This window comes from Anas acuta, chromosome 18, assembly GCF_963932015.1.
Source record: "Anas acuta chromosome 18, bAnaAcu1.1, whole genome shotgun sequence".
Lineage (NCBI taxonomy): Eukaryota > Metazoa > Chordata > Aves > Anseriformes > Anatidae > Anas > Anas acuta.
Window position 1 is genome coordinate 3,083,473 of NC_088996.1, and position 18,381 is coordinate 3,101,853.

General features: G+C 53.1%; 1 protein-coding gene across 6 annotated transcripts in view; it reads left to right on the forward strand.

The window, feature by feature from the left end:
* Window positions 1-18,381, forward strand: part of TEKT3 (tektin 3) — a 70,387-nt gene that overhangs the window by 10,026 nt on the left and 41,980 nt on the right. The window contains exon 1 of one of the 6 annotated variants that reach the window (XM_068654771.1): window positions 1,765-3,757. The exons of 2 other annotated variants lie outside the window; for them this stretch is intronic. The gene's annotated coding sequence lies outside the window, so the exon portion shown is untranslated. Of the gene's footprint in view, window positions 1-1,764; window positions 3,758-15,596; window positions 15,765-18,381 lie in introns of those variants that run through there. 3 more of the 6 variants (XM_068654774.1, XM_068654770.1, XM_068654776.1) reach the window with 3 other exon arrangements.

An 18,381-nucleotide genomic window follows, 5' to 3' on the forward strand; every position in this document is an offset into this window, starting at 1 on the left:
ACTGGGAAAATCTTCCTCCCTCCTGCCAGAGTCCTTAACCTGAGCGCAGCGCCTCTGCAGAGCTCTTCTGCTGTGGGAAGGACGTGAACTTTTGACTCTTTCTGACTAATGCTGGAAGCTGCTATCCCTGCCTGCCTGCACTGCCAGCCTGGTTCCTCTCCTTTTTCCTGATCTTGTCTGACCCCAAATCCTGTCCTTGCTGTTTGCAGGGTAACTGTGGTGTGTTTTAACCACCAGCTCGGGGTGGTTCAGTGCTTGTGCAAAGACTGGAGGTGCTGGGAGCTGCGGCAAGATGCCTGGGAGGGGAATGCAGGTTGCTGTGTTGCAGCATCCCTGAAGCAAATTAGTGTGCCTGCAGAAGAGGAGCACTGTGACAGCAGGAAGCTCAGCGCTTTCTGTCTAAATATTGACCAGATTATGTGGGGAAGGTTTGCAGCCTGCAAGGAGCCTGCATTGCCAGCTCAGAGCCTGCTGGAGTCTTGTGCTGGGGGCAGGCACCCTGTTCTGGGCAGGACCCGCGGCTCTCCGTGCTTGGCTCTGGGTATGAGGCTTGGAGCATCACCACCAAGGTGCATGAGCCCTGCAGGAGGGGCTGGGTGTGCCTGCTGAAGAACTGCGGGTGGAAAACATTGCTTTGAATTTGTCAGCTAGCAGTGAAAAATGGCCATCCTTCCAAGGAAGCACTGGCTAACGCCTTAGGAAAGTGATTACCAGGAAAAATGTGGTCATTACTTGTGCTTTGGTAGGTTTTATTTAGCTCTGGTACCCCACTGTGCTGGACACCCGAAACAGCAACAACAAGAGGGTGATGCTGGGCCAAGGACGCGTATAAGGACTTCCACCAGCTTGTCACTGCTGGAGCAGAAAGTGGAAGCTGGGAGTGCACAATGGGAAAGCTGCCCAAAGCAGGAATGTCATCAGTAAGGCAGTCACAGGGATGATGCTTTTGGTGGATTTACTCCGCAGTGTGCGCCCTGCCACCACGTGTCCTGGTGCTTCCCCTGCCCTGGCACCTTTGGGGACAGACCAAACACTTGGGAAGGTGCCGTGGGGTTAGTCCAGAGATGGTGTGAGAAAGCACAGCCCCGAGTGACTCAGAAGCCCCAAACACCAGTATGTGTGGTGGCATTTCCAGCAGACCGGCCACAGGAGCATCTCATGGTGGAAAAAAGCAGTGCAGGAAAACTCTTGAAAGCTCTGACTGCGAAGCCTGCAGCACGTGCATTGATCTGTAAATGAGAATACCATCTCTCTGGCTTCCCTGGTAGTGTTTATATGGGTGACACGACATGCCTGATTAAGCTTTTTGCAAGATCTGGCTCACAGCGAGGCCTGCTGCATTGCTCTGTCACTGTGAGCTGTGGGAGGTTTGCGAGAGTCATGAAGTGGAAGCCGTGCTGTAACAGCACCCCACGCCAGCTCCCTTCCAGGCAAAAGCAGAGTCGAGTAGCTCAAACGATGTGGTCTTTACAAATGTATTGAGGCTTTTATCCCAATCTGTGGCAGCCTGGAGGGCTTCTAAGGTGGATGTCCGAGCCATGAGGCAAGGTGTGCAGCTCTGCTGCAGGGGGGTATTTTATTACCGTGGTGTTTACAGACAGCAGAGTTGCAGAGGGTGGTTTTAGGGACTGCAGAGTGCAGGGGGGTGGCACTGGGGTGTGTGGTGCACCCCAGGGGTTATGTGGAAGCAGTGATAGCAAACCCTGAGCCGGCTGGGGTCAGTGGGCTGAGGGATGAGGTGGTGGGGTGGGGAGCAGGGGGAGAGCACGTTTGGGGCAGATCTGTCACGGAGGCCTCAGAAAAGGGCCCAGCTCCAGAGCCTGATCCTGCTGGGAGGTGCAGGAGGGTGAGGAGCATCCCTCAGTGCAGCCCACCAAGGGGCTGGGGCTGTGAGCTGCCACCGGGGTCTGCTCCCGGGCAAAGTGTCCTGCCAGAAGTGGCACGAACACGTCTGCAGCCCAGGCTGGGGAGGAAAACTCAGAGGAGCCTCTTTGGCTGTGGAGGCTGTGAAGACATTTGTGGCCACCAACACTTCGGGAGCTGTGGGCAGCATGTGCTGCTCTCTGCTCTGCAGTAGGCAGAGATGTCAGGGAGTTAATTGGTTAATTACCAATTAACTGGGAGTTAATTGTTTAATTGCTGCCCTGGGCAGCTCCTGGCAAGGTGCAGTAGGAGGCTGAGGATGTGGGGATGTGATGCTGGCTGCATCCCTGCCCTGCCATGTGAGAAAGTGTTGGTAATGCTGCTGATTGTTCCAAAACCAAGTCTATTTCTGTCAAAGATTTTTCTGGATGAAAAATGCTGTCTCGCTTTCTTTGGTCTCTGATATCCAGCGTGCAACAGCCACGCTCCCAGACAGGCACTATGTATGCTCATGCACTCTGCAGACCTTGCTCTTCCCCCCCCCTTGCATTGCAGTGACTTCTGGGCAGGTTGTACATGGACTGATGCTCTCTGGAAGCTGCTGCACGGTAGCCTGATGTAACAGCATGCCAAAGATTAACCCTTATTCCTTGCATTCACTCCTCACAGCCCTGTGCCTTGTGGTCTGTACAAGGAAGAAGGTGGTGTAAGGTATTGGGGGGTAGTGGGCTTTGGATAGGGGGTAGATGGCACAGCTGTGAGTGCTTCGGGGAGCTGGTTGCCTTCCCCGGCGTGCAGTTTATCCTAAAAATGGCATCAAAGGAAGATAAAACAGGAGAAGGATATTTACTGATTGCCTGGGGCCACAGAGGGTTAACTGCTGCCTGAGCTCATAGACCAGTGTAGTGGAAGTTGAGCAATCTGGGATTTATTACAGAAACTCAAACCGGGAATTAGGAAGGAGAGCTGTAGCCAGTCAGAGCGCTTTCTCAGAGGACTGAAGCCCATTTTCTCCGAGCTAAGCACTAATTTGAAGTGGCAATGCCAGAATTTCTTGCAGGGGCCTCTGAGACACGAAGGGCTGCAGGCTGGTCTGTTTGAGCTGTGCCACCGGCTCTGCACGCCGCTTCACTGCTCTGCCGTGTGCTCCCTGCCCACTGGGCTCACAAAGTACCCGTCAGTACTCATTGTTCCCCAGGCACTGCTTCTTCCCCTGCATCAGCTGGAAATGGCAGTGCTGATTTCTCACCATCGCCTTCCCCCTGGCCACGGAGGTGAAGTCCTCCCCGAGGATGCGCGGTGCCCCAGAGGCACAAAATCTGCACAGATAATTCATAGGCAGGTGCTGGGGACCAGAAAGGGCTCCTCAGCTGAAAGCCTGATTGCCTGGAGCAAGAGGAGGCTTTGCTCCCCATCTGGGCTTGTTTTTTGGATGCAGTCAGGGTTTGGAGGTGAATTGGTGCCCATGAGGAAGAGTGCCCGGTGTGACTGGGCTGGCTCCCTCTGCCCAACACCGTGGCGGCAGATGCTCTCAATATTTTTGGTTTCCTCCCCCAGAATCTCAGAGTTAACGGGGGAAATATCCTGCCAGCTCCTCTGCTGATCCTGCCGGTGCCGCCGTCCGCGTGCAGTCCCCGCTCTGTCCCGGCTCCCTGCCAGCCCCGCTGCCGGCTCGCTGGGGTTGCTCACCCGCTGCTGGCACGGGGGCACGCTCGGCGCTCGTTGCCTGAGAATGGGTTTTTATTTTCCATGTGCCTCCAGCCTTTTGTGCGAAGGCTGTCCTGAAGTGACCTCCAGGCTCTGGCTGTGTGCTGTACATGTTCTGCAAGAGGAAAACGTGGCGGGACTCCAGATGAACTTGGAAGGTCTCCGTTTTCCCCTTGGTGCTGAGTGGGTGAGGCAGGGAAATGCCTGCGAGAGGCCGGAGCTGTGCTGTGTCCCGGTGGCGATGGGGATTTCATCCCAGCAGTGGTGGCTGTGTCAGGGCTGGCTTGGTGGGCACTCTGCGTGCATGGAGGTGTCGCTCTCTGGCCGATGGCAGACATCAGCTTTATTCCCTGTCCCGGCTGCTTTCCAGCAGCACGGGCAGCAGCTTGGCTGTCTGCGGAGGATGAGTTTTTTGACTGTCCCCAGCTGGAGATGGCACAGGGAGCTCCAGGATGAGCAGTGTGCGGGGCCTGTGCCAGCCTCACCGAGCTCTCAGGGTGGCAGGGGCTTGGGGAGGGCCATGCAGCAGATGCATCCTTAATGATCTTGGAGAAATCTCTGTACCTGTGTCACAGCGGGAGGGAGAAGAGCTCTGTGTGTGTTTTATGGCACCCTGTAGCTGCTTGTTGGCTTGGCTGGCTGCTTTGGAGCTGCTCCGAGGCCAGGAGTGAGCCCTGTGGCACCTCGGGGCTCTGCCGCAAGCAGCAGGGGCTCCTTGGGGATGGAGCGGGGTGGCAGCAGGGAGACAGAAAGCACTTGGAGGCAGATGCAGGGCCACATGTGAACAGCTTGTTCTCTGCGTCCTACTTTGTCCTGCGCTGTGAAGCACGGGCCAGCGCGTCTCCAAGGGGAGAAAATGCCCAGAAATTCCACAGACCCTTCAATATCATTTCTGTTCTGCAGCAAGACAAAAAAGGTCCCTTTGTGCGAGGGCTGAAAGAAATAGCCCAGTCCCACAGCCTCCCTGAAGCCTTAATGTCAACTATTTGCCTCCTTGTGCTTGCACACAAACAAGCACTTTCTCTTGCCTGTCCCTGCTCTGGCTGTTCCCCCGGCTCCGTGTCCTCCTCGGTGACACCAGCAGTACCCGGCCACCTCCTGCTCAGGCTCCTGCAGGTGGAGATACAGGATCAGCTGGGGAAACGGGCTGGAAAGCAGCAGAAAGACAACTAAAGCAGGTTTTGGAATGAAATGACCAGTTTGTGCTGCTTTTGATTCAAGGGGCTGCTGCATGTGTGATAGCAGGGGGTGAATTCTCGCTTGCAGATACAAGCGTGGAGCTGGTGGATGTCCCCCTCTCCACCAGCATGGCCCAGTGTCTCCTTCTGTTCTTGCCTGGGTATTGCCTGTCCTGCTTTGGGGTCAGATGTCCTCCTGGTGTGACAATCAGATGAATAGCACCACACAGCCCGCGGCAGCTGGGGAACCACCCCTGCTATTTTAGTTGCTGTTTGTACGTACACACACTGTGGTGTCCTGGGTGTGATCCTGGCACCCAGCTTTTTTTCTGTCACGTTCCCTTCCCCTTCGTAGTAAGAAAAAATAGAAGTGCAAAAGACCATATCATGCCTGCGAAGTAGAAACAAGTTACTCAAAGGCCAGCAGCATTCCTGCTGTTTTGTTCATTCAGCAGCCTGCACGTGAGTGCTGAGCACAGCTCCTGTGCCCAGCCCTGAAACCTGGCACATCGCTGGGCGTGTTGTAAAACATCTCCACGAAACTGGGAGGCCGTGGAGGCTGCTGCTGTGGGAACTCTTGTTTTTGGTTCCTTTATGTTCCTCTGTCAGCTCTTCCTAACTCATGACCAGTAAGGAAGCTGGTCCCAGTAACCCAGCCTGGACCTGGGATGTGCTCGCTGGGGTGGCTCTCCTGGAAGGTGAGGTGATGGAGGGGACGTGGCCTGTGTGGGCTCACACCTTGCTGCCTCCTGTCACCACCTTTCAGGAGACTTTGGGGGTGATGTGGTTGCACCTGCTGGGGCAGGAGCTTGGCTGACTGCTCCTGGGCCATCGTGCTTCACCCCAGGGCTCAGCCTCCAGTGCACCCAGAGCCCCTTGGAGGCAGTGGCTGGGCACCACCAGCTCCACCTGACGTTAGGTCAGGCCCATCCTGGAACAGACAAATAAAACCTTTGTGATGCTTTCTGGATGGTTTGTCACTGTGGCCCTAGTGCACAGCCAGGGTTTCTCTCCTTCCTAAGGTCTTTCATGGGGTATATCCTGTGTTCCCAAATTCCCCCTGCTGCCTCTTCTGTTGATCTCTTCCTCCCCCAGCCCTTTCAGAGCCTCTGATCATCTCTTTCCATCTCTACAAAACAGCTTCCCGGTTCATATGTTTGGGGAGGAGTTTGGGTTGGAAGCAGTTCATGGAGCATTTCAAACAGTAAAGTAAGATGAATGAATAAAGGATGGTTTTGTTGCTCTTATCCTTTCATCAGCTTTGTTTGGTTTCCAGCAGTTCTTTTAGCAATTGCTGTTCCATCTGGCTACTCACTGAGGGGTCATATTAAAATCTTTCTGAAGATGAGTGAATTGCTGTTGAGTTGTATAAGGGTTGAAGCTGACTTCTGGTGAAGTGGCATTTGTATGTTGCTTAAACTGAAAGGCTGAAGCTTCTTTGGGCAGGAACCTCCTGTCATGAAAATCTCTGGGCGATGCAGGCTAAGCTGAGAGAGTGTAAAATACAGCGTTAAGATACGCCTGATGGTCTGTCGGCTTTCCTGGAGAGGTGGAGGTGGTCCTCACCCTGGGCCGTGGGGAAGATGGGATGGGTACAGCATGGGGCTAAAGCCTGAGGGAGTGGTGGGGAGTTAAACTGCAGGGCCTGGTGTTTGCTCAGACCTAGGGCCTGTGTGTGAAGCATCAGCATCTACCACTTCATCAGAGACTTCTTCCAGGGTGGGAATTTGATATGGTGGGAAACGTCTTCCTGATCCTAAATAGCTATAAATTAGGAAGCCGTGCAGTAAGCTCTGGTTTAACACCTGCTGGCAGAGGGGCCAGAGCACATTCAGATGAAAACAAGATGCTCATCTAGTTAGAGAAATCAGCTGCTGATGTCTTCCCACCTCAGACAAGCGTTATTTAGTGCTCTATTTGTTGGCTGTAGAAAAACAGATGCTTCAATTTGCTTGAGGTGGGATTTTTCCAGTCAAAGGCAGACAATGTGATCCCCACCCCAAGTGCTCTGTGGATGAGACTTCCCCCCACCTCTGGTGCACTGCAGGAACACAGAGGCTGGAGGCCCAGAGCCCGTCAGCAAGGGCTGGCTTAAAAACAGAGGGGAAAATAGTTCTAATTATTGTGAGCTTTTAAAAACACAAAATAGAAGCTTATTATTTCGCAGAATTCCCTTTGCAGCATGTAATTTCATTTCCCCCCCCCATTTGCTTTTACTACGCGTTCTGGGTGCTGTCAGAACGGCCTGATTTATCGGTGACAGCCTTGGCTGTTTTTCAGGCGGGTCCCTCTAAATATAAGGGTGTGAAAGCTGTCCCGCTGCCAGCAGCGCGCTCAGAATTAACTCGCCCGAGTGGCAGCACGGAGCGATGTGCTGGGCGCTTTATGGCTTACATGCCTTTCATAAAAAGCAGCCTTCCCTCCGCTCTCTCGGGAAGCTTTTTCCTTTTATTACGTTGAATATCTCAGCCTGTAGTTGGAGAAAATCAAGTGGAACAAGCAGTTGCTGTTTCCCTGTTACCAGCTCTCTTGTGTGCTGTTAGAGTTGTAGTGCACGAGGGAGGTGTTCATTGACCAAGGATTCTGGCAGCAGAGCTTTGTCTAAGGTTTTCTTCCCATCCTGAAGAAATGAGGACCTCTGACTGTCCGTGTTTCAATACATGTAGGCCAGAAGAGGTCAGTTGGAAGGGATCTGCAAAGGTCGAGTCCCACTGCCTGACTGCTTCAGGGCAAACCAGAAGTTAAAGCCTTATTATTAAGGACATTATACAAATGCCTCGAACACTGATGGGCATGGGGCATCAGCCACCTCACTACGAAACCTGTTTCAGTGTTTGACCACCCTCACAGTAAAGAATTTTTTCCTAAGTAATAGATTTGGGTTTAAAACCAGCCACATGTCCCAGTTCTCACAGGAATTGTAGTTCTTTTTGGTGGCTTCCATTTTAATTTTGGTATTGCCCGTTTCGTTTTCATTCAGCAGCTCAAAAGAATCATTGTTTGATTTCTTTTTTTTTTTTTTTTTTTTTTTTTTTTTTTTATGTGGTTCTGTGAAGTGTGCTGCTGTGGTATCCCAACAATTGTGAGTCTGATTTAATTGCCTGGTTGGATGGGGCTGGCTGGAGGTTTGTGCTGCCCAGCCACTGTGAGGTGACCCAAGTGGGTCCCTGGCTGTGGTCCCGCTGCTGCCCATACAGCAATGGTGCAATGCTGGGCAGGAATGGTGACTTTTTTGCTTGCAAAGAAGCTGTTTTGATTTGATTTTTGGACCAAATGTATTCGTAAATGCCAGGATACGTCTCAGAAATGCTATTTGAAGGATATAAAGAAGAGCTCCAGGCACAGCCCTATGCGTGTGGTATGGGGAAAACTAGGGGCTGGGTCTCTGTGCTGGGCAGAAGAGAAATTCTCTCTGGATCTGAAGTGCCCGGATTCTCAAAAGGTTTAAAAACTTTTCCAGAGTTGAGAATTCTGCGTGAAGTGGTCTGGCTGACTATCCTGAGCATTTTAGAGAGGTCTTAATGTTGGAGGGATTGGCAAATGTCTGCCAGACAATGTTTGCAGGAATAATGGCCACAGGTGTAAAATCAGCATCCTTGTAAAACACACTGGCTGTGAAGGCACGTGCCTTGAGCCCACGGCTGTCCCCAGATAAGCTCCACTTGATGTGAGCAGGGTGTGATTCTAGGTAGGACATTAGGAAGCTGAGGCCAGACCTGGAAGTGCCCCTGCCCTCTGAGTGGGTTTAATTTCACCTTTCCCACCTAAAGGCTGATGGGGCATAATGTTGTGCTACCTGGCCCCATCCCACTCCTCACAGCCTCCACAGCGGGGCGGGGGGTGCCGTGGGCTGCCTGGCTGGGTGGCTGTGCTGGGGGGATGAGTTTTATTTCAGGAGAAAAAAGTGATGCTAACGTGGTGTGTTTCCCAGTCCTGTTCTAGATATTACATCTTTTGGGGTATCTTTAGAAATAATCCACGTAGGGGGATTTTTTAGCCTTATACTTTAGGGTTACTACTTTCAGCAGAAGTGCATGAAATTTAATGGTGTGAGGCTGCATGTTCGAGATATGTTGCAAGGTCCTGGCTCAGCTTGGGGAGAGCTGGACACTGTGTACCTGTGTCTTCTCACAGTGTGCCCACTGCCTGGGCTGGGCAGCAAGAGATGTTGCAAAAATTGAGATGGAAACAGATCAGAGGAGAATGGTTGGTTGGGGGGGCGTGGGGGAAGTCCTGGTGGCTGCAGGGAGCAGTCCAGCTGATGCCTGGGGCCTGCACGAGGTGCTGCATGCCCCAGGCTGATTGCTTGTGGCAGCGGGACAGGGGATGCAGGACAGGGCCTGTTGCGGCCCCATGTAGTGCATGGCAGAACACTCAGGCCGTGCTCTGAGGCCGTGCTCCCAGCTGCGTGCCACAGGGAATCCCAGGCTGGCACCAGGGCAGGAGAGCGCATTGGAGTGTTTCCCCTGGAGCATCCCGTGAGGAGACATCTCAGAGATCATCACCAGATAAATCCCAGGCTCAGCCTGCGACGTCCGGCCCTAATCCCGGCCCTGCAGCGGGACGGGATGGAGGTCAGCCCTGCGTGCTCTGGGAAGCCCTTGCCAGGCCACCGGGACGGCCTGGAGATGGGTCTCACTGGCAGGTGCTCACGGAGCAGAGGAGTTGATCTGCCTGGAGGACTTCCAGGGATGTTTGTGGAGCCTTTTCTCCCCGTGCTCTGACGGCGCTCCCAGGCCAGTAGCCAAGCACAAACTGTAAATAACAAGCGGTGGCTGCTGACCCACTCACTTGCTGAGGTGCTGTCAGCTCCAGGCTTTCCCTGGCTTCTCCTCTCCAGTGCTTTGTGTTCCCATCCTCGGCTCCCCGAGCTGTTGTGGCATTTGTCTCCTCACACCCCCCTTGACATAGCCCACAAAAAGGGTGGAAGCCAGGGGCCAGGGCTCTGAGGTTGGGGGATATTTCTCTTCTCTCTGGGGTTCCTCTGTTCACAGCTGGCTTGGGAAGGGCTGGAAGGTCAGAGGAGAAATCTCTGGGACTTGCAGCAGGCTCTGTCCCCGTGCCCCAGTGTGGGCAATTTGGACGGCAGGTCCTGCAGCCTCACCTGGTTCTTTCTGCATCAAAGCACCCACAGCTGCCCAGGAGCATTCACCTGACAAGTATCCAAACTTTAGCCTGTCACCGAACCTTTCCACTTCTACAAATATTCAGGCTGGGGTTGCTGTCCATCAGGCTGCCTTTTTCTTCCTCATCATTTGGGAAATCGTAGGAACCTTTCCTTTTCTTGCCCTGTGAGATGCTGCTCTAGCACCCGAGCAATGCAGTCAGGCCCAGGGCTCTTTGAGAAACCACAGCCTACGTGAATATCACATGAGCAGTAGTATTTATCCAGGATCAAAATAATACCGTGCAAAGACTGAAATATTAGTGCATGCACGTGTCCTCCTGCTCCAAACTCGTGAGCGTGGCTGGCCTCCTCTCCCCAGAAATGCTCTGGGCTGGGAGCACATGGCTGGGTGCAGCACAGGTGGGTGTTCCAACAAAAACAGTGGGCGTGCAAGCCAGAGGTGTGGGTCAGAGCCACATCTCCGCACTGTAACCCTTGTCCTTCCCTCTTCCACCACCTCGTGTTGCTCATTCCTCGCATTTTTGTTGTACATCTGGTGGTTTGGGTGAGGGACCGAGCTGGAGCTTTCTGTTTGCTTTGCCAAACCGTCTAGCACGTTTTGTCGTGGGGCTGTATGCAGAAATAGCTCCGCATCTCCTTACGGTGTGGTCCTGGCCCTGTTCCAGCCTGTGTGTGCTTTGTTGGGAGCTGGCGCTGCCGGTGTGGCTGTCGCTGTCCCTGTCACCCTCACAGGCCCCTGGTAGCATCCCGCAGCTGTTGGGGCTGTCCTCGGAACAGGCGGAGAGGTTTTGCTGCAAAAACCTCTGTCCTGGGGCACACAGCGCTCCTTCCCAGCTCTGCTGCTGCTGAATCAAACTCGCAGCCCTGCCCTGTGCCAGGGCCGGCTGCCCAGGTTTCCCTCAGGGTGTTTATCTATTTTTGTTATTTTTTTAGTTTATTTTAAAGATCTGAGCTACAGCTTCTAAAAATGAGAAGGACTCCAGAGCAGCTCTCCTTCTGGTGCCTTGTTTGTGTTGCGTTTGGTGCCAAATCCTGCTGCAGGGCTCGGCCCTTGTGCGTGTTGGCTTGGAAAATAGTTGGATTGTCCTTTAACGTGACTAAACCCCTTTTGAGTTTCTTTTCTGCAAATTAGCCTGACAGGTTAATCGTAAAATAATTCTGTAACATAAGGGTTAAAAGATGTGAGCACCGAGTGAGAACAAGCTGTGGAAGGGCCGTGGACTATTTCAGCTTGTCAAAATAAACACGTCGCTTCAGCACAGTGTGCTGCCCTCTGAAAACTCATAGCTCAGAACAAGGCAGGTTTTGGCAGGGCTTTTCTCTCTTGTAAAGCTGAGAGCGCATAGCACAGGTATGGAACAGCAGAACTTCATAGCAACAGCATTTCAGTGAGACTTTTTTTTTTGGGGGGGGGGGCGGGGCATGGGGGTATGGAAAGTTTTTTTCCTGCAAGCACATCGGGCTGTTTCTATTTATAAGCCTGGGGAAGAGCCATTGCCTATGGGGCTGCTCAGTCTCATGCAGGGCCCTCGGCACACCCTGGGGGGCCCGGCACAGCACAGGGGTGGCACCGGGGGTGACTCAGGGTGAGCTCGGTGCTGGACATGTCCCTGCAGTGTGAGCGAGTGCAGCTGGAGCAAAGCAAATTCATGGTCCTGCAACAGGCTGCGGGAGCAGGGAGCCCACAGGATGCAGCTTGGTGCAGAAGGCACTGGATATACACTTTTTTCTCCTCTTTTTGTCCCCATGGTTTTTGGTAGAGGACAATCTGAAGCAGCACGTTTCTTTAAATGCTCTCAGTTCTCAGACATTGAGTTCCAGGCTTCTGTGGTTTTGGTTCCTACCAGGAGCGCGTGGCAGGACCCTGGGAAATGCTCACAGCTCTGTCTCCCCGTACACATGTCCCCGTGCCCGAGTACCCGGAGCTGCCCTCATTCTGATGAGGATCCCAGTGCTGCAGCTGAGTGTCAGAGCCCCAGCACACCCAGGTGTATCTTTCTTTTTCTGGGTGTTTTCCTGTTCTGTGCAGCATGCTCATAAAGAACTGACTCTGCAGGAGAGAGGCAGAATCTGTCCCAGTTAAAATAAATAAAAAGGCAAATGGTGCACAGCTGAGAAGTAAAGACTGGGATTTTTGCAAATACCTGACTGATTTAGGAGTAAGGTGTGATGCACACAGGTTTGTAAATCCCACCTGGAGAGACTTTGCCTCCTTCCCCTCTGCAACCAGGGGCTGCAGAGCCCTGCAGGGTGTCCGGTGAGCTGCCATGGAGCTGCTGTTTTCAGGACAGTTGCTCCGTCTCTGTGTACATCCTTCCTTCTTGCCTGCAGGCTGCTGTTCAGAGCTTGCTACAGACAGGTCACAAATACCCTGGAGGGCAGAGTTTGTCCCTTTGATGGAGTTAGACCTTCAGGGTAGTCTCAGTAAGTGGGGCTCCTTGTTGTCCATCTTATCCAGCTGCTTGTGCCAAGCCAGATCATGTTTTATACTTGACTGCCTAGTTGTAGGTAGTACCAACTGGTGTACTAGGACAAGGCAGTGAAAAGTAAAGTATTAAAGTCATGCAGGAAGTTCTGCTTTTGTGCTATGTGATTTTTAAATGATTGGCATTTCAGTAAAAACCAACTGGTTTTATGAAAGGTCTTGGTAATACTTTATAAATGGAATACCAGTGGTCTGATTTATGATGATCTAGGTCTCTCTCTTCTGGATGACTTTTTCTCTTGGGATTTTCTGCTGTGTGAAGTTTCCCTTGAGCAGACGTCTTCCCAGGTATGCTCAGTCTAATCCCTCCAGCCATTTCTACCAACGTTGGAGGCACAGGACTTGGGTGACTGAGGGTTTTAGGGCAGAAAGCTAAGCCTGGAAAGATCTTTGGTGTGGTTTTGTCATGCTGTCAGCAATTGTGGGCTTTGCTCAGTGCTGCAGAAATGAGATCTGTTTTAAAATAAAATAAAGGCACAAAGGCTGGAAGTGGTGGATGCCATCTGCATTTCTCGCATGGGTTATCTGGGTCTTGTTGCAGAAGAGCTACCGGGTGTTGCCCTGCCTGCCTCTCCCACAGTGCTGCCTGGCCCTCCGTGCTCATGGCAAAGCCCTCACCGACCCCAGCTGTGGTCTTCAGCTCCAAAATGTGTCCTTGGTGGCACTGAAGGCACCCTTCCTTCTCCCTTCCTGCAGGGATAAGAAGCCAGGAGGCAGCCGGCTGTGGTCCCGTGCCCTCATGGTCTCTTTCTTGGCTTGCAGAGCACGCCCAGCCCTTGGCCAACGTGGGTCTGCCCGGCCACCTCATCCAGTGCCACCGCCCGCGTCCTGCCTACGCCACCCACACGGCCCCGGTGGTGAAGATGCTGGTTGAGCAGGATGACTGGAGGAGGGCTGCAGCCGCCCGCCCTGCATGGAGGGAGCCAAGCCCAGAGTCTCCAGGAACTGCTGCTTTGGAGGAAGCCCCAGCGCCATCGGTGCTGAGCGGAGGTGGCAGCTGTGCCGGGATGGGCAAGGGCTCCCTAAGAAAGTCCACGGCTGAGAGCAGCTTGTTGTCTCCAAGTGCTCGCAGTAGGGTTATTTTTGCAAGAAAACCTCCCTCGTGTATGGTACCGTGTGGCTCCCTGGCTTCTTCCAGCAAGAAGAAATGACTCGTCTGCAGCTGGAAATGAAAAAATGAAAAAGGGAACTCTCAGATGTTTTCCTGAGTGCATTAAATTAGAAATGCAAATAGACTTCAGTTTTTGGACTCTTCCTAAAAGCCTTATTTGAATGAAAGCAGACGAGTGCAAAACATGGTGTTGCATTTTGCTCGCCTGCTTTCGGGACAAAACTGTAACCACCACCTCTCCAGCTTGCTTCAGAGACACGGGCAGCCCTTTGCTGCTTGCAAACACCCCACAGAGGGTGCAGCGCAGGGGCAGGGTATGGAGACGCGGATGCCTGTGCGCCCACGCAGCCCAGCACACACAGAGCCCTGTTCTCTGCCCTCCTGCACCCAGTGACCCTGCTGGCAGCAGTGCCCAGCGCTGCCGGGGACTTGGCTGGGGGTAGCAGCCCCGGGGGGCTGCGCATCGGCGTCTGTGTCATCTTGAGATGTTGGGCAGTGGCGGAGGAAAAGCGCCCTGAGGAAATCCATGTCCCTGTTGTCTTCAGCTGCGTGGGGCCGAGGGAGCACTGACTGGAAGGCTGAGGAGTTGGCCACTCACACCCAGACCCTGCCTGTGGGTTTATCCCTTCTTTCCATTCTTTTTTTCTGTTTAAGTCATGCGCACCAGCCTGCGTGTATGGGTACGTGAATGTTTTCGTGCACAAATGAACTAAAAGAAAAGCAGGGCAGCATTAAAGACGAGCAGGCAGCAGGTAGATGAGCAGCTATTCCTTTCCTACTCCAACAGATGAGCAGAGGTGTTAAGGCTGAGTACAGGCAGGAATCACATCTCCCCAGCAATTCTGAGCTTAAGTGATACAGGAAAGTTTGTCCTTGGTGTCTCCAGCTGCTGGCGCACACCAGCTGAGGCCATCAGCACTGAGGAACATTACCTTTTGCAAAAACTTTTGAAAGTCTGGTGTCACCTAGTTCCTCGTGGGCTGACAGAGGTAGAATCCAGTTTTCCAGGACCATCTGTGCTGCCTTTGTCATGGCCACTGTCCTTCGCTGAGACTCAACTTGAGCAGGCACCTCAGATGTGCATCCACCTCTGTTAGGAATCGTCTGCCCTGTGCATGGAGCAAGGCATGGATCAAGTTGGACAAAACATCAGTGGCTACACAACTAAAGTCTGCAGCAGAAGGAGCACGGGACAGTAGGATTCTCTTCCAGCATGGGCAAGGGGAGCATGTAAGGGGCGGGAGGCTCTGCAGAGGTGAGATGGAGGGTGCTGGCTTTGGCCACGTGCTGGTGCCCAGAGGGCTGGCCAGGTGGTGTGGCTCTGCTGGAGATGTCGGGTGCTGTATTTCTCCAAAGTTTCTAAATCAGCCAAGTCTGGTTGGGAGTATCTGTCACAAGGACAGCAAAAAACCATATCCCTCTGCCAAATTTCTGATCCACTTCTGCCGGGGCTTCATCTAATGTGCTGTGAAACCAAGTGTTTTCCTATCCCTTGTGCTTGGGAATATTTTTGTCAAAATATTTTCACATCAAAACCAAATTTGTTTGAGGAAGCCACTCGCCCTGGGCTGTAACACTGGGCACTATTTGCTGCTGCACCAGCTCGTGTGGTCTGGCTGAGAGGGGGGCTAATGCCACCCGCCAGCTGAATGCCTCGGGAAGCACTGTTGGGCGTCTTCAGGGAAAAATGTCAAGAATTAGAAAACACAACAGAAATTGCCACTTTCTATGGGTGTATTAATAAATCTGTGCCCTGGCCCATTCCAGCCCCCTCATGCCCGCGCAGGCGCCGTGCCCCACCAGCCCCGTGCCTGCCAGCATGAGGCTTTGGTCGCAAGCCACAAAACGGGCAATAAATAAATAAACCTTCATTTCCAGCTCTTCCTGCTGCCTCTTCTGTTTACTGTGAGGGATCCTGGAAAAGGGACCTGTAGCGTCCCGTGCTTACGTCCATGCTGATGTGGACGTCATCTGCAAGCGGGGTTGGTCAGTTATATTTAGTGCGATGTAAGGTGTGCTGTGAGTTGTTGCCCAAATCTCTCCTGGGTAAGGGTTTGCTCTGCGATCGCTAATCCCCAGCGACTTTAGGCTCGGGCTGCTGTAGGGTAGCTCTGTGCAGAGGGTGCTGAAGCGGGTGCGGACGATGTGCTTGCACAGCTGGGGAGTGGTGAGAAACAAAACATCCCTTTTCCTTCTTGTTCTGCCAGGGCTGGGATCTTGTTTGTGCCCCTGCACTGAACCGGTTTCACTTCTGCGCCTCCTCCCCTGGGACACAGCTGTCTCCTTCCGCAGGTGAAAAACCAGAGTTATTTATAGCCAGTTCTGTGGCAAGAAAGGGTATGGAAACAGGTGGAAATCATCCCTAGAGAGCCAGAAATGGTAGCTGAGGTGCCTGAGAAAACACAAGGCTTTTACTTTCGCATGTGCAAATGTTTGCATGCGTGCTGCAACGTGCGTGTGTCAGTTTGCTGGGGAAGGTGTCCCAGGGCACCCTTGCAGCACTGCCTGGCCAGCTGGGAAACCCCATCCCATGGCCTAGGAGCAAGGGAGGCATCACAGGCTGCTCTCTGCCCTGCTCTTGATCTGTTTGTCCTCGCTGGATGCATGAACTTTTTGTGCCTCAGTTTCCCCATCTCTACAGCAGGGACTGGAGCATGACCTGGTGCACTGGGTTTCAGGCACGTTCAGGCTGCTGGAAAATGTTCGGAGGGAGCAGCTTTCTGCAGCAAAAAGGCTAGGGACGTAAAAGCTTCGAGGAGCTTAATGATTTTATCCAAAGAAACAGTTGAAAATGCGTCATGTCTTTAACAAATATTGAAGCCTTGCTTCTCCATAAGTAAGGGAGTTACAGTAAGCAGACAATGGAGTCAGACAAATATGTACATTGTGAAAAGCACTGAGTAGGGGGGCGGTGGGGGGGGGAGGGGACACATGCTGGCTTTGGCAGTTCTTAAAATGAGTTTTTCAGTGACTTCTCTTTATGGGACGTCTTGACTTTTCCATTGTCAGTGAAGGACCACCCTCGAGCTGCAGTTTCTCAGAATGGTAACTGCAGATTTCAGCTGGTTCTGCCCACCAGTGCTAACAAAAGGCTTTGAGGGCTCCGTTCAGCTCCGGCTGAAATCTGTGGATGCTGTTTTGGAGCCCTAAGGTGGGGCAACACGTGGTGGCAGCGAGCCCAGGGCTGCAATGACAGTGGTGCAGGGGGTGAGCTCTGTGCCCTAGCCACACACCCTGCAAGGCTGAGCCCATAAAATGATGTGCTGAGCCCTGCCCTGGACAGGCAGAGCCTTGCTGCATGGTGAGGTGCAGCAGCAATGCCTGGGCTCAATGGGCAGTCCCATGCCCAGCAGTTTTGCAGGGATCCTTTGGAGATGCCCACCAGGAAGGCGGCAGAGAGGCAGCAAGGTGTTGGCTGTGGCACAGGGAACACGGGGGATCTGAGGCAGGAGGAGATCTGGGGTGGTTTGGGGAGGTGGGGTGGAATTGACCCTCCTGCAGCTGTCAGCAGGCTCAGCAGCACCCACTTCATTATTGTAATGTACGGCTGGGGGCCCAGAGCTAATTGCAGCTCTAAATGGCTGCTGTTATGCTGCGGTTGCTCCTTGCCTGCTGTATTGAAACCAGATGCTCAGGTCATTAAATAGATGTAAGCCAGGTGCTGACTGCCTTATTTAAGCAAAATACAGATTGATTTCCTGCAGGAGCAAGTGTGGTTGTGTATGTGCTGGCACCTGAGAGCAGGATGACAGGGCTGTGGAAAATGGTGACTGTGGGCTTTGGGGCCCTGGTGGTGCTTTCAGGGGGGGTTTTGGGCTGATGGATCAGCTGGGTGTGAGGCTGCTGAGGGTTTTGGGGTGGCTGCTGTGCTCTGCAGCAGTTCCTCTGAGCCTGTCACCAATGCATGGATATGTTTTTAGAAAAGCCTCTGACCCCTGGGGGGGGGTCTCTGGGGTGTCTGTGCACCCACCCAGTTTTACTCTCACATGCAGAGCTTCTTGCTGGAGGGTGGTAGCTCCTTGCTCAGGCACTGTTGCAGCCTGCACTTGCTGTCCCGTGCTGTCCTGGCCATCTTCCTGGGCTACAGAAATGCTTTTCTCCCTTCCCCAGCACTGAAGCTGGGTGCATTTTGTGCTTCTCTGGGTCTCGGGAATGACTCGGTCTCAGTAGGAGCTTGGTATGATGTCAATGTTTCGAGTGGGTGAAGCAGAGGAGGCAAAAATAGACATTTAGACATTTTTCCAGTTGTGCCTTTTTGAAAAGGAATATTTATAGCGTGGCACACAGACACAAGCTCTTTGTCAATCCACCACCAGTTGCGCCGCAGTGCTCAGCCAGCACATGGCCCCCCGGGTCTGTGCGAGGGGACAGCTCGGAGCCTTCTCTGGGGGGACCCTCCATCTCCCCGCTCCATGCCACAGCACCAGGAGAGGTGGCAGTCCCGGTGTGAAGAACCCACAGACATCTTGGGGTGCTCGGGCCTCTTGCAGCAAGCTGCCCTGGCTCATCTCCAGGGAGTGGATGTGTGCTCCATGCTTCTTCTGTTAACTCTGAAGCCTAACGAGAGCTGTGGTCAGGGTAGCTTTATCAGGTCACCCATCACTGGGTGCTGAAGGTCCAAATCCCTGTTGCACTTTGCCTCTGTTTCACCATTCGTAGAATCTGGATAATGGCCTTTAATCAGCTTAAAGTGCTTTGAGACTCCTTCAGGGTGGGTTTCAGGTATGGCCTTGCTTACAAGGACTTTGGGGTCTTGGTTAGCATCATTGGTAAAGCTTTCTGGCTCCTGTTACCTCCACCGTTTCAGCAGCAACGGGAGGTTAGATGGTGGTGACATCCCACGAGCTCTTCAAAGGCTGGGGGAGTTATGTTTTCATCCTGCTGCCGCTCTGCAGGAAGCATCAGATGT